Genomic DNA, 15,600 nt, shown 5'->3' with positions numbered 1-15,600 from the left:
AATTGAGATCTTTGGTATCAAAGAATGTGCAGGATAACAGGTATAATATAAATTTTGACATTCAACTTACACATGACAACAAGTGGGAACAAATACAATCACAATCTGGCTGTAGAGAACACAGCCAATCAGAATGTCAGGAGTGGTTGGGGTCTGCGTGGCGTAGTGGGCTAAGAATCACCGGTTTTCCCCGACCTCCAGAATGAGGCAGTGCAAATTGCCATATCTTCAGTGATTCCTTGTGCGCCTGTGTATATATATATATATATATATATATATATATATATATATATATATATATATGTATATATATATATATAAAAAATAAAAAAAAGCTATTTCTACAGTGAACAGTGTGGATTGGGTGAGTGTAGTCTGACACTTTTAGCAGGCTTTTTTAGGGGTCTTGATGTTACTGACTGCAGGATAAAGAAAGGGTTCCAGTTGTCAGTGATGCTGGGGTGTCAGTAGTCAGCCTAGGTTTAAGGGGTCGGCTGTGGGTCCCTCTAAGCTGTGCGGCACCTTTTTACACCTTCACGTTCAGATGCTCCTTTCAGGTAACGCGTAACGTTAACCTGGATCGCCTCATCAGTGGCATCCTGGGTTGCCGGGTTCTTCCAGATGGCTCCTGTAGAAAATAAAGATCTGTCATTCCATTTGAATGGCATAAGGTCATACACATCTACTTAAATATAAAAAAAAATATCCAACTTACTTTGAACAATGGTCTTCAGGAACATGTCTCTAAAACATGCTTTATCCCCTACACCAGTCCAGGTTGTATTGATGAAAAGGTGATTAGAGAAGATACTCTGAAGCATTCGCCACACGGTTGTCTTTAGGTCCTTCCCACATTTGATTGCCAAAAACCGAAGCTGAAAATACAAAAAAAAAACGTGTTACAAATTACATTTCTCTGAAGCTTCTCATAAATTTAAAATGTGACAAGGCTGTGGATTCAGACTGTAGAATATGCAGTATACAATCTTAATTGTACTTTTTAGATTACCCTATGGCGTTATAAACGAAATCAGCACACTTACAAATCGTTGCTGGAGCTCTTTATCCTGCCTGAAACTGTTGTCAAGCAACGCCAAATCTTCCTGGGTGTCTAGGGGGGAGTAACAGATCCCCTGTCAGGGATAACTCTCCAACAGACACATTGGCACTGAAATGTTGCAGCATAGCGTCCATTTTGTTGTCCATGCTACGCACAACATCGCCAAACTCTCCAAGACGTCGCAGCATTAGGGTCTGATCTGCACCTACAGGGGTTCCCAGAATAAAAGAATAAAGTAGTCAGTCCTGGTCCTTCAACTACTAAACTATGACATTTATATCTAGGTCTACTACATGTACAGGTGGCCCCAGTGGGAATTAAACCAACAACCACAGGTGTTGTTTGCAAGTTGTACCTGATTGCCCAGAGCAAACGTCTTCAACATTGTCCCAACTTGCTTCACCTGCTCTACAAGTGAGCCGCTGTCACCTGGGAAGTAACAATATATTGATTAGCAATACACTAAATATAATAGTAATATAATATAACCACAATTATCATACCAGTAACTTTCCCTGTAATTTCTATCCTCAGTATGTTATGCATGGCATACAAGTTCATAATGAAGAACCCTTATGATAACATCAATTTCATTTTTTTTCTTTGAAGCAGAATATTTGTTTGTAAAAGGGGAGGAAAAAGAAAATAGTGAAATATTGGTATACAGATTTTGGTTGATATATCATACTGTACATTGAAATTTGCTATTGTTATATCCCTACTCACCTGAAGGACGGATAGATCAGGCAAATCTCCAGTCAGGCCTTTGTAGAGAGTGTGCTCCTTTGAATAACATAAAACTTTCATGAGTGGGAAGTTGCATATCCACAGGTATTTTAATTCAAACATGCAACATATTGTAATAAATCTACAATATTCAGCCTCGGTTGTTTCTCTACACTTTTATTATATTAAATACTTATTTATATAGCTTGTTCACTGTATAATCATGATAGCCTAATACTTATAACACAAGATTGCATCTTAAACGAATGACTGAGTTGAAAACTTGAATAAGAACGCATTTTACACGGAGGGGACCAGCTAGGGAAAATTACCTGCCTACAATAACTGTTTTCATTTTATTTGAGTTACATTAAACATGAATAACCTTAGCCGAGTCCCCAGGAACATCGGGCTATTAAAGTAACAAGCCTATAACTGCGGTCTTATCAATTCTAGCTTCACCATACTCTGCTTTTCTCATGGACCTGTAGCACAATGCCCTAACAGTGACTTCACCTGTGCCCTGATCTTTATTAGAAACTGAGAGGAGAGCAAGTTAATACAGTTGATATTACAATTATCACAAAAATTAACAAACAGTCTGCTTTAAAACTAAGAAAAAACAAGCTTCTATACTAACGTTACATTAAAAATGAACACGTGGCGAACTAGCTTAGTCGCTATCTGCCGGCACACCACATTAGATTAAAATACTTACCCTTGTAGTTGTGCAGATAACTCGATATGTAGAGTTTAAAGCCCTTGTCCCTCTTGCTTGTCGGAGCAGGGGACCAGGCATCAACAATGCGATGAACATCGCTGACGCAAATTTTCGGAAGATCCTGGAGACATCGAAAACATTTTGTGCCACGCGCAAGTAAACCGTAAAAAGATATGCCGACTTCTGGCGACAGCGGAAGTTCGTCACTACGATTGTGCACGTAGGCTATTCAGTACTCCCACAGTCTTTGTAATGTGTTTTAGCAATACATTTAACAATTATAATGTGTTTAGATTTTTTTTTAATTGCCTTTACAGGGACTTTAACACTTTCTTAAACATTTGTACAGGTCATAATTGCAAATGAATCCCTTACCTACAAAAGGTAAAATAAATAAAAAAACAATCGAGGTTGGAAAAAATGTAAAGACAAACGAAATTTCTGCGCAACTGTGAAACCAGAGGATAATTTAGCTTTTTCATTGAGTTTATCCTTCACGTCAAAATGGGGATTTTCATGTTTATGATAGATATCACCATGGTTGCAAATTAATAAAAAAAAATATAAAGTATACCCAAGATTTTGGCCATGTTGCAGATGTCTTTCACTGTTCAGTGATAGTCAGGCATTAGTGAAAAGTCTAATTTCATCAATTTATTCTGCTAAATTGTTCATACCATGAATTAAATATCTATTTTAAAACCTAATCAGAATCAGAAAGATATTTATTGCCAAGTAAGTTTTACAAAAGGAATTCTTTTTGGTTTATTGGTGCATGTCTCAAATGTGCATCAATCAAAGAAATGTAAACAATTTTCACCTAAGTGCATAAAATAATTCAATATATTTTACACATATTACTGTATAATCGCTTCAGAGTTTCAAAGTAATTTAAATGTAATTTCCTAAACCTTACCTTATCATGGAATCAAGAGTCAATACTATGTTATAAACCCTAATGGCTTTGGAGCAAAAAATAATAATAGCCAACATGGCTGGTCGATTTTGAGAGTCTAAGCTGTCTTTGTATTTCAAAGCGGCTTGCCGCCAGCCGTCATGGTCGATTGGCTGAGGCAACCGCCAGAGAAAATGAAGCAGGCGGCCCGCCAGCTTTTTGCGGGCGGCATCTCGCAAGAAATGGGAGTGAAGAATTCGGCGGCAATCGTTTCATCCCCGCAAGTGGCACACACCTATAGCCGACAGCTTAGGGTCGGCGGCAAAAAGAAGCCGTGCGGACATTTTTTGCATCTGGGAATGAGCATATAAATGTCGGTTTAGGTTAACCGATACTATACTAAATCTCTGAATGTGAAATCTGAACATTTACCAGCCAGTTACTGATCACAGACATTTTAAGTCGCATGGCACAAAATTTGGTTGCATGTGATTTTTTTCTCACTGCAGAGGGATAAACATTGATCTTGGCATTTTCAAGAATGGATTTTTGGACCGTTTAAATTTAAGATTGTGATTAATCAGAAAATATAGATTTTTGCCAGCTAGTAAATAATGTCAGGATAGTCCTTTATGGGTGAACTATCCCTTTTAGAGCATTTTGCACATTTTGAACTGGTTATTTAGGACAGTGTTGAGAAACAACAAAGAAAAAATTGCAGACTTCTGTAGCAAAAGAACACATTTACAGCCTTGTCTCTTGTGTCTACAGCCTGAGATCTCGGAAGTCAGGTCAAAAGCCAGTTGAACTAGTCATGCACGCCGTTTGCCTCTGCTCCGCATGCCAAATATGCCCTCACTGCTTCATAGGGGCTGGCTTTGGTGACCATTCTTAGTCAGATCAAATACCTGGCGAGTCACGTCCCCTCCAGCGTTCCTTGTGAAGTTTGGAGGCCTGCTATGGCCCTTCAGAACAGTGTTAGCAGGCCAAGCCATGTGAAGTTCTGAGACTTTTATAGGTCAGAACGCCTCATTAGGACTATTTGTTCTCGCTCTCCATTCTCCCTATGGGCGAGAAAGAAGTTGCGCTAATACACTTCTCTCATGCTGGTATAGATTAGATGTGCAGAGTGAATTTGGCTAATTGGACAGGGGATTACCCAGTGTGATATTTCAGTCTTTATTTTTTTTCACAGTAAACGGCATGTCCCCTGGTATTCCGTATGCATGCAACATGAAAGTCACGTTTTGAACGAGATGCTAATTGAATTGAATTTAGAATTGTGTTGAATTACGATTGTTGCTAGTTAAAGATTTATGAATTCTGACAATAAAAAATGAAACATGACATTATAACTCAAATATAGCTAATCAGAATCAAATCAAAATAGGAAATTAATTTAACTGAGTGCTTGTGTCAAAATCGAATCAGGAAATCTGTACCGATACCGGCCCTATAAAATTGACTAAGAGGTCATATCAGCAACCTTTCAGTAATTACTAGATGGTTATTAATATGACAGTGTAAATAAATAAATAAATAAGTGAATGTATATATAAAATCCTATTGTGATTTTTGTTGTAATTAGTGGTAGGTTGTGGTATTTTATAAAATAAATAAATAAATAAAACTAAAGAATTAATTTAATATCTTAATTAGTCTGTGTAAACAAATTTTGAAAAAATCTGTTCTGTTAAAATATAAAATGATCTCATCATTTTGTAACAGTCTGCTAGGGGCACTAAATCAAATATTAATAGCATATTTTATTTTCAAACATTTATTCCTCAAAAGTACTAAAAGAATAGTTAATGGAACCAGTTAGGAAACAGAATCATTAAGTGGAATAGAAACTAGAATCACTGAATTTCTTACCAATCATCATGCTTTAAGATCATGCTTTCATTATTTTATGTATATTTGCACTCGTTTTTTATATAGTTATTTGCATTGTTTTGTCCGTACATACACAAAAAAAATTAATATTTTAGCACATTTTAAAGATTTAAGAATTTAAATTTCATAAAAAAAAATTCCATCAAATTGAATTGTGTAATGTTTAACAAAATTAAATTAACAAAACTATAAAAAAAAAATTTGTGTAAAAATGTATGTAACATCAGCTAAAAGTGTTGTCACGGTACCCAAATTTCAGTAGTCGGTACCAGTACCAGTGAAATTTCATGGTACTCGATACCATTTTCGGTACCAAAGCAAAACACAAAAACAGGTTACTAAACAACACTCTTTTATTAACAAAGTCTACAAAACATTAGCAGCAGAACTAAGAACAAAAATATGCCATTGAGCAACACTTTAATTTAAATATATAATTTTTGAATTATAACAAAACTGAGCAATGTATGCTTAAAGTATTTTTGAACACTTATATTGTTTTTCACTTTTACTTCTTTAAGTTTTTACCAAGTACTAAAAAACAAAACAAAAACAAACAAGCATACAATAGAATGAATAAAATATAAATTTTTAATAAATAATTAAAAGGGCATTGTGCTCTTACTATTAAAGCTGCATTTTGCCATTTTTCTTCATGATAAGAAATGCATATGGACATATATAGATAGATAGATAGATAGATAGATAGATAGATAGATAGATAGATAGATAGATAGATAAATAGATAGATAGATAGATAGATAGATATTATGATTAAATAAGTTCTAATCTAGCTGCATTAATCGTCCACGCTCAAGAGATGAGCGTCCCCGAGGCAGAGTCTCTCTCAGCCGGGTTCAGTTTCAATCTCTCCCCCTTAGTTTGGGACATTCGCACAACTTATAGAAGAGGCACCGATTATAGTTATTAACATGATCTGCTTCTGTATTATTTGAACTTTAATAAAGCTATAACGCATTAAATGTTACTGTATTTAAGATGTAACGCCGGGATGTTTCTGTCACGTTCAGTCTGCACCTTTTTCCAGGACTCTTATTTTGAAGTTCTCTCCCTCACTATATTTCCCATAAGCCACTGCCCTGATCACTCCTTTATTGTCCCCACCGGTTTGTCATTCCCTCGTCTAATCCTTTGTGTATATATACCCTTCAGTTTCTCCTAGTTGCTGTCAGTCCTTGAATTGTATTTAATGGTGATGTTTGGTTTGGTTTGTTATGTTTGAATAGTTATGCCAGTGTTTGCTCCAGTGTTTGCTCCAGTGTTTGCTCCAGTGTTTGCTCCAGTGTTTGCTCCAGTCCAGTGTTATTATTAAAGGATTGAAAGTTCCTACTCCAGCGTCTCCTCTTGACTCCAAAGCACAGAAAGCGTTACAGAAGGACTGACCCAGTACTATGGATTTACCTGCTGTGCAAATCCTCCTCCTCGAACAAGGAGATCGTCCAGTCAAGGATCACGTGCGTGAGTTTCTCCATCTAGCGAATTTGGTGCACTATGAGGACAACTCTCTAGTATATTTATTCAGAGCTGGTCTGAATAGTGCACTGAAGGAGCAGATGCCTCCGGCGGGTCCTCACTGGACGCTCTGCTACTTTGTGGAGATGGCTCTAAAACTCAGCAGCTCACCTTTTACTGTGGGTGTGGAGGATGAGGACTTGGGATCTCCTCCCACAGTGGACATTGTCAAGCCTTCCACGGCCCCTGTCTCCAAGCCTTCCACGGCCCCTGTCTCCAAGCCATCCATGGCCCGGTCTCCAAGTCAGCAGCAGCTGCCACGGTCAGCGAGCCAGAGCCCACGTCTGCCACGGTCAGCGAGCCAGCGCTGTGCCCCTTGAGTCTTCCAGGGCTCCACCTTCCAGGGCTCCGCCCCTTGAGCCTTCCACAGGTCCGCTTTCCAGGGCTCTGCCCCTTGAGCCTTCCAGGGCTCTGCCTTCCACGGCTCCACCCCCAGAGTCCTCCCTGGCTCTGCCTTCCACGGCTCCGCCCCAGAGTCCTCCATGGCTCTGCCTTCCACGGCTCCGCCCTCAGAGTCCACCAGAGACAGTCACATACTACAACAGAACCAAGTTTGGAGTAGATGTGCAAGATCAAATGGCGAGGAAATACTTAGTGAAAGCACCCACACGTAGATGGCCAGTGGCTGCGTTTTATAATATCCTTGACCTGGCTGCGATAAATGCTTCCATCATGTTCAAGAAATGCACAAATTAGAGAATGTCACGGATGAACTTCATAATGCGACTGGCATATGAACTACGGCCATACGAGAGCAAAAGCCACACAGCTGACGGTGCGAGGACCCAGGCAGGAGCAGCTGATAATGGAGAGGGGAAGGCAGTGCCAAGTGTGTAGAAACTGCAAGAAAAACAAAACTTAGGACACTTGTGACAAATGTCAAAAGGTAGTGTGTGGGAGCTGCACATGGAAGGTAGAGAGTACCTGTGTTGACCGAGTAATCGATCCACAAGCGTTAGTGAATGATGTGCGGTGTTTGCCCCCAAAACAACCAGATGCCTTGTTCAAGTGAGCCCACTTTTAGGAGAATTCGTTCATAATGATTTTACAGCATGATATTTTTCTCACTGTAAAAACAAATATTGCTTTCTAAATCAGTTAGTTTTCCCACAGTTTAGCAAATGTTCATATTCTTTATTAACTGTTTTGGCCATTTTGGGTTAGGCCTATATGTGTTTCATAAATGTCTAAGGTTTTTACTATGCATTGAAATACACATTGTTGATGTTTTTATAAGCTATTGTATTGATTTGTTTTTATTTTACAAAGAAAATAATAGAATATAAATAATCAAATTTGTATCTGTAACTACTACAATAGCAAGTTCTGTGGTTGTCGATGAACTAATACGTTTTCACATTCATAAGAATTTAAATTTCGTGTCCTGGTGTTTATTTTTAATATAACAGATTCATTTATTCATGGATTTTGATTCCAGTGGTGGCTGCATAGGATTGTTTCCAATTTGTGTTGTCCAAACATTTCCAATAATTCCAGACCATTGTAAAGTTCAAAAGATTCAAGATTCAGTTGAGACTCCGCAGCAGCAGCTACTTTGCTTGTCATCATCTTTTGCTTGTTGTGGGCGTTTGAAAGTTCCCGACTCTGCATGGGTACCGGGTAGACCCGGTACACGATACCCCGGTACCTTCAGAAATTCTAGTATCGTAAATAATTTTTTTTTCTGAATACCGACCGGTATTTTTGACAACACTATCAGCTAAGTATGATCTGAGAAATTTGTATATGGTATGTAATACAAATATTACAAATAAATATATCGATTAAAAAAAAAAAAAATTGTGAAGCATTAAAAATGCTTCACTGTTTGTATCACTCCGCTTGTGTTTGTGCCGTTCTAAACTATAGTGTAAGAGCAGTGCAGATGTGCTGATGTGTGTCTGTCTCTTTATATTTAATTGGTGATGTGAAGTGAGTCAGCACTACGTGATCGCTCATATTTCTACTACACTACTAAAGCTAGGAAATAGCTTTAAATGGAAATGGATATTCTAATGGCATATTCTAATCTTTGGCGTAAGTATATAGTTCTATGCACAAATGCATTGTTTATGACAGTCCTGTAATTGTTTTACATTTTCTTGTTCATTGCAGAGGCGTTTCCAGCATTGAAGGACATCCGGGGCTTAGCCCAGACAATTTTATTTTCACACTAGCAACCACTTCTCTGTAGTCCAAAGCTGGTGAGAGGGTATTCTTTGAGTTTTGCTCTGGCTGGGCCTGTTTCTACAGTTGCTAAATCTTCCACTCTAGTACTATCCTCGACTAACTCATCCTCTCTCCTCCCTGAATCATCTGTGATGCAAAAGAACAGATAAAGCACATAACTTATTGCAAATCAGCTTCAAACAACTAATTCATCAAGTGCTACATATTTCAAATTGTAGACCAATACCATTGAAGAAAATGTATTGGGAAGAGCAGATCAGTGAGACTGCCCTCAGATCTATCATGATTCTTGAATTGTCATGTACATTACAATAAAGTCATCACAAAAGAGTAATATTATAGTGAGTAAAGTGAGGTAAAAAATTTTAATATAAATAATGTATATTTGTTGACATAAATAGTCAAAATGATGTATAAGATCCTAAGTTAAAGCAATACATGAATAACTTTAGTCTAAGTTCATTGACACACCATGTCATCGAAATGTATATAATTCTCATCATCTCTATGAGAATAGTTAATCTGTCAAAATCCTTTAATTAGGATCAGTATGATCATTGGGATAAACAATGTTTCACTTTTAACTTTCTCTAAAGTAAAGTGACTGATTAATTGTTACCAGTTTCCATGCCTGATTCTGGCACAGCTGCTGCTGCTGCTCCTCAGTCTGTTGCTCATCTTTGCTACCCTCTACAAAACCATTTAATCAAATCAAAGTGTATATTTACTACAAACTAATATCACAAAACAAGTCACACATACATTTTATGCTAAAGCTTATTGGTTATCCTTAGCGAAAACAACACTTGATGAACAAGAAAAGTACACTCCGAACGGGACTCGAACTGCGTTCTCCGGCGTGAGAGGCGAATGCGCTAACAAGGAGGCTAGAAGCTACAACATGTAATGACAGTCGGAAGTGGACCTCTTGAGGTTTAGCCTACTGTGGGTGAAAGCCAGCTAGATGATGATCTTCAGACTTTAAGGATAAAAACATATGTGAATTCTTACCCACTGACTTCTTTCAGAAAAATCCCCAAAGCCTAATTTGCTTAATTTTTGCTGTCTTTCCTGCTAACTGCATTTAACTCGCCACTAAGTAACGTTAGTTGATGTCAACGACTGTGCAAGCTCCTCCCCTACCTGCTGCATATTCAACAAAGAGGAAGAAACGGAGTCGCCCATAGGCTACCGACAGCAAAGGAACTTATTCTATAGGCTAGATTATGTCTATTTTTACAGGCTGTATGCAGTATGTGCAAAGCACAATGAAATAAGGCAACTTATGATTTCGGGGGTTTACATAAGCTATTGTCCGGTTTTATATTTGTCAGTCAACTTTTCAAAATACATTCGGGGCTACACTCAAAACATTCGGGGCTGAAGCCCCGGCAATATCGGCTGCCGCCGCCTCTGGTTCATTATGCTCTTGTTTGTAAGTAATACCACACTCGCAATCATGCTATATGGCCCTAAATCAGTACTGCTATGATTGCCTGTGGCCAAATCACAGCAGTGCTGATGTAGGGCCATATCGTACGATATATAAATAACCACTACGTTTAAAAGTGTTTGCATGATCAAAATAATGAAATATATATAAGATAAAAATAAAAATATATAGAGATACTGTATTTATATATGTGTATATATTAGGGCTGTTGATTTAACATGTTAATTCAGTGCTATTATTTGTATTAAAAATAACGCGGTAAAAAATTAACACAATTAATTGCAATGCCCCCGGACCATAATAAGGAATATTCCTGAGAAATGCAAGCATGCAGTACCACCTGTTTACTCCAGAGGGCAGTAAGTGAAACTTCAGCTGTATGGGCAAAGTGCAGTTTATACAGTGCAGAAAACAACCCTTCAGCAGGCAGCACAACACAAACACGTGTTACGTTCAAAACACTTGATGGAGCGACTTAAAAGATGTGTTCTAAGTATTAAACTATATTTAAATTCACACAGTGACCTAAAAATTGTGTTTATGATGCAATGCACCCAAGATGCTACACAAGCATCTGTCTGATGCAGGTGTACGTTGACGGATCCTTAAAAAAAGCCTTCATAATATATCTCAAACTGATTGACAAGTGAATTGAAATTCACTTGCAAAATGGCTTGCTGTGAACTGTATGCCAATGATTGGCTTATGTTCAATAATATGGTAGTAAACAATACATTGTATTCTAAAGCTGTTTTTTGTATTGTCTTATAAATGATCTCTTCTGCCACAAGATTGTAAAGCATTTTAATTATCTGAATAATTTGTATTATATATATTATATTTATATATAAATATTAATATTTAAAGATAACTATGTATAATTATTTCATCATTATATATTGAATTATTGTTATATGAGGGGCTTTCTCAGCAAATATTTGTAAATGCAGTGAATTGCATTTAATTAATCGGGACAACATGTAATTAATTCGATTAAAAATTTGCATCGATTGACATATTTATATATGTATATTCTGTATTTCCATCTTTTGCGATGCAAAAAACTTGGTGGAACTCATGTTGCTCATGTTGATTTTTTTCAATCCAAAATGTTATGCACTGCTCTAAAATTAACACAGCAGCCACTGGACATCCCTCTTAAGGCCATGACAAAGCAAGACCATCACCACCTCAAGTTCCCTCTATAAACGCATGCATTTCACTAGAGCACCCCCCCACCCATTAAGTCAACGGCAACCCTTGTGCTTTTTACAGCCCATCTTCTTGAAAGCATCCCCAACAGGATGAGATGTGAGTGATGCAGCCTCTTTCTTTTAGTGCCTGTTACTGGTCAATGTTGACTTCCATATATCAGCAAAAAGCTTTAATGTTTAGCTAAACATTTTAATTACAACCGCATTGGCCTCATACCAAAATTTGGGGCCAGTGGTGGCTCAGCGTTTAAGGCTCTGGGTTACTGACTGAAAGTTCAGGGGTTCAAGCCCCAGCACCGCCAAGATACCTCTGTTGGGTTTTGGGCAAGACCCTTGAGCCTATCTGCTCCAAGGGCGCTGTTTCATGGCTGACCCTGCGCTCTGACCCCTGCGCTTAGTTGGGATATGCAAAAACAACTGCATTTCATTGGCTCTGTACCTGTACTCTGCACAATGACAATAAAGTTGAATCTTCATCTTAATCTTAAAACACTAACACAAACTGAAGAGATATTTGTGAAAGTCACAGCACAAAAGACATTCCTTTAATACACAGTATATTTCCCACAACATAATAATTGCTTTCAGATAGTTTTCCTGAATACTCCCTTTGTCTTTCATTGGTTGTACAAACAGATATTTCCACCCCCAAGTCACACCATTGGACTTATTGTTGACTTTGCATATTAAAAGACAGAATTGTAACATAGAAAATAAACACTTAAATCAGCTTTAAGAAATGTCCAGAAGCATCTTGGTACAGGGATCCTGTGTAACTTTTGATATTCTGTGTAACTCCTAACCTTATTATTTTTTCAGTGGAACACAACGTGCTCAAAAGTTTTATGCATGATTTAAACAGAAATTCATTCTTAAGCCCATTATTTCTACATTTTCACTCCCATTGGTAGCTACTACATCACTGCTGCTCATCTACATAAACTTAAACTCTTCTCGACTTTATCGACAGGGCTCTTCGCTCATGTCGCCTCAAATCAAAAACTCTCATAAAAAAGTAACAACTAGGGTTGACTTATTGCAGAAAATAGCTCAGAGTGTGAACGCCCCTTTACAAAGAAATCTGTTCCTCTCGTATTTTAAATGAGGCACTTTATCTTTATGTGAAATCTAGAGACATCAATTTTTTTAAATCTCTGCCTTTAATGTATTTGTTAAGTTTACTCTTAATTTAGTAGTTCATCTGTTTCTTAAAATCTTTAGCATTTTATGTATTATCCAATATCATTCTTCATATTTGTTATGCTGCACATTATTTGCACACAAATGGTTTTATGAATATGAAAAAAGTCTGAACTGTGTTGGTAGGATATCTCCCACATCAGTAGAAAGGTTATGCATGCAGACATTTCATTGTCTGGTGAACGTTTGTGCTGGGATGTTAGTGTAAAAAAAGAGGCTTTGCTCACAGAGCTGTCTGTCTCCAAATTTCTCGGCTATGAACGCAACGATAAGCATGCAAGGAACGTTCTAGATAAAGAATTTCACCACATAGCTGGATGCGACTCCATATTCAGACCTTGAAAATATATTTTGTACTGTGCTAAGGCAAGCATCACAATTAATGTTTTGAGCAAACCCCAAACCTTAAGTATTAAAATTTGCATTTGCACCATTTGTGCTATACATATGAGTAATAAATGAAATAATTTGACTTATTGAAGAGGTGTGCTTTTACTTTCCTAAGTAATCAGACTTACAATTTTTGCCTTTGAAAAAATTTGGTGATAAGTTAGTTTCCATGATAAATGCAGAATATAGCTAGCATATTAGATCAGAGCGGCGATCCATCAACACAAATGTCAATGATTCGCAAACGGTAGTCTATGTTAAAAATGAAAGGGCTGAATTCTCTCTAGAACAAGTGTAGACGACATAACGCAAGTGTGAGTGCCGCAATATCAGAATTAAGAGGCTTTCAAGATCTTCCCAGCGGTTCTGAGAGCACAGAAAAGAGCGAGCAAAGATATGTGGCTGTGAGCTATTTATTATTCATGAAGAAAAAAATAATAATTATCTCAGACTCTGAGAACAGAGCGGTCAGCCCCAGAGAAACTGAACGCGTCGGGTCCCATGATAGCAGTGAAATGAATGTCTCATCTTCTGCTTGTATAGTGCCGTCACCTGCTTGTGTGAATCAGTTCTCTTCCTTGTAATTTCTGTGCCAGTGCACGTAAGCTGCATTGTTTGGGGAACCTTGAAACCCTACTGTAGCTTCTAATTTAAATATGTTGTTAGAAACAGGACAAGCTACTAACAAAGAGTAGCTAGCTACATTAATGAGACCACTACAAATACATATTTTTCATAATCATTGTTGTTTTCAAATGAAACATCCTTAAAACAAGAAAAATGTACTCAAAACTTGTGTTGCTTCTTCATATATTTGGGTCACGGGAAAATGGCCAATGTATTCATATGACTCGCCTGCATACCTAATGAACATACTTTTTAATGTTTGAGAATTATGTTGTTATTCACATGCAGTGCATAGTCTAACAGTATGCAAATTCAGGAGCAGCTACTGTGTTCTCTCAGGAACTGAATTGGCTTACTTTTAGTTGTCTTTGTGCTTTAAACAAGAACAACACTGACACATGACAGCTTTACAAAAACTGCCTTCTTGTAAAATTTTATAAAAACTGGAGACCCTTCTGTATATCTGGCTGCTTACCCTTTGTGTGAGGGACAAGACTTTGTGGCCCACATGGCACATTTTCACAACACATTTTAATCGCCCTTTTTTCCTCACCTTGAATTACTGTAGACTCACTAAATATTTGATGGCATCTCTGTATTTGTTTATTTGTGTCTACCCAAGTACAATTTAAGGTGCCTGTGGCAGGGCGGGGCCGGGTCGGGATCCTACACACCAGTGTAAAGCGATCAATGAAAAGGAGGAGGCAAGAACCGACTTTTCAATATAAATAATAGTTTAATGATAAACTTAAAAGACAACATAAACACACACATGACGGACATGTCCATAAACTATCTCTCTCTCCCGCACGATCCTCTGCAGTTGACCTCTATCCCACTCGGGAGGCTTGATTAGCCTAATACGGGACCGGGTGTGTAGGATCACGACCCGGCCCCGCCCTGCCACAGTGCCATAAAGAGTAAGATATTGCAATATTGCAGTTGACATTAGTTATTAATAAAGATCCACATGAGACCATTCGAGCACTGTTGATGTCGTGGTGTGGTTATGATGACACTTCCAGTTGTTATAATGGCTGTGTAGATCACCTGAAAAGGCTCTGAGATGACTTGTTAACACTTTCTAAGCGATCCTACCCTCTACTCTTATTAGCATTGCCATTAGCTGCTAGCATTTATCCTTATGCATTTAGTTTGGCTCGCTAAAAGCTTGCATGACTTAAAGCTATCACAGTCTTCCAATCAATAATGTGCAAACGGCCATTTACTAAGTCACAATCTTGAGTCAGGAAAGGTTTTATGGGGTTAAACAAAAAGAGCTTTTTGTTGACTTCAGTGGAAGTGTGTCTAAAATGGCTCAAATGTTATTTGTCTAACATTTCACAGAATTTCATTCACACAGTCTGTCAAAACAAACCTGTACATCTTTAATGGCTATGTCCATGTCCACTGAAAATGGTTTTGCATGCAGTTTTTGGCTAACCAAAGAAATTCAGCATGCCAAATCACTTTGGAATGCCAATAAAGCAAAAACACATAATAACAAGGATGCTTCGCCTGGTTGGAAATCTAGTGGGAAAATCCAAAGTTGCCCTTTGTTTTGGTGTCATTTTCTATCACTTCTGGAATTCCAAAAAGGCTTACATGCACACTTTATCTCTTTTTATTCTGAAAGAAAGTGCCGCTTGTATTAGTCCTCCAAATGTACTTTTATGTATCTCATCCATGTTCTGT

General features: G+C 37.7%; 1 protein-coding gene and 1 long non-coding RNA gene across 2 annotated transcripts in view; both read right to left on the bottom strand.

Moving 5' to 3' along the window:
- LOC127651337 (glypican-6-like) overlaps positions 1–15,600 on the bottom strand; it is a 103,319-nt gene that overhangs the window by 50,198 nt on the left and 37,521 nt on the right. The window lies entirely within an intron of this gene.
- On the bottom strand, positions 388–3,173 carry LOC127651940 (uncharacterized). Its single transcript, XR_007971627.1, has 5 exons — positions 1,787–3,173; positions 1,416–1,489; positions 1,044–1,265; positions 716–875; positions 388–628 (listed from the first exon to the last, which is right to left on the bottom strand). It is a non-coding gene; the product is annotated as an uncharacterized LOC127651940 (long non-coding RNA).

The sequence above is a fragment of the Xyrauchen texanus genome, chromosome 11 (genome assembly GCF_025860055.1).
Source record: "Xyrauchen texanus isolate HMW12.3.18 chromosome 11, RBS_HiC_50CHRs, whole genome shotgun sequence".
In the NCBI taxonomy this organism is placed as follows: Eukaryota; Metazoa; Chordata; class Actinopteri; order Cypriniformes; family Catostomidae; genus Xyrauchen; species Xyrauchen texanus.
Note: the sequence above shows the minus strand (reverse complement) of the source record. Positions and strands in the feature narration are given on the sequence as shown.